This window comes from Carlito syrichta, unplaced genomic scaffold (assembly GCF_000164805.1).
Source record: "Carlito syrichta isolate Samal-C Ts95f unplaced genomic scaffold, Tarsius_syrichta-2.0.1 Scaffold143822, whole genome shotgun sequence".
Classification (NCBI taxonomy): Eukaryota; Metazoa; Chordata; class Mammalia; order Primates; family Tarsiidae; genus Carlito; species Carlito syrichta.
In genome coordinates, this window is record NW_007087918.1 from 244339 (window position 1) to 244835 (window position 497).

The following is a 497-nucleotide window of genomic DNA, read 5'->3' on the forward strand; positions in this document are numbered from 1 at the left end:
GCGGACTCAGGCAGTCCACTCACCTCAGCCTCCCAAAGGCGTGGGATTACAGGCTGAGCCTCCGAGCCCGGCTCATCTTTTCCTTCCTTAGCTCCTGGGCTTGTGGCTCTCTGCCTTGTGTTCCTACTAAAGTTGCTTCTTGTGAACAACACAAAGATACTCACAGTATAATGAATTTCCAACTACTCCATGAGAGAAAGGAGAAAGAAAAGATCTCATCCCACCTTCTAAATGTCTTCCATTTTGTGGATCGAATCAACCCAATGCAGGTTTTTTTTTTTTTACAAGTTGCGAAAAGGTGGGTGGGCACAGAGGCTCGGTCTGTAATCCCAGCACTTTGGGAGGCCAAAGCAAAAGGATTGCCTGAGCCTGGGGGTTCAAGACCAGCCTGGGCAACATAGTGAGACCTCTTCTCTACAATAAATCACAAAAACTAGCCGGGAGTGGTGGCGCGCGCCTGTAGTTCCAGCTACTTGGAAGGCTGAGGCGGAAGGATC

General features: G+C 49.7%; 1 protein-coding gene across 1 annotated transcript in view; it reads left to right on the top strand.

The window, feature by feature from the left end:
- MFAP5 (microfibril associated protein 5) overlaps positions 1-497 on the top strand; it is a 14130-nt gene that overhangs the window by 8228 nt on the left and 5405 nt on the right.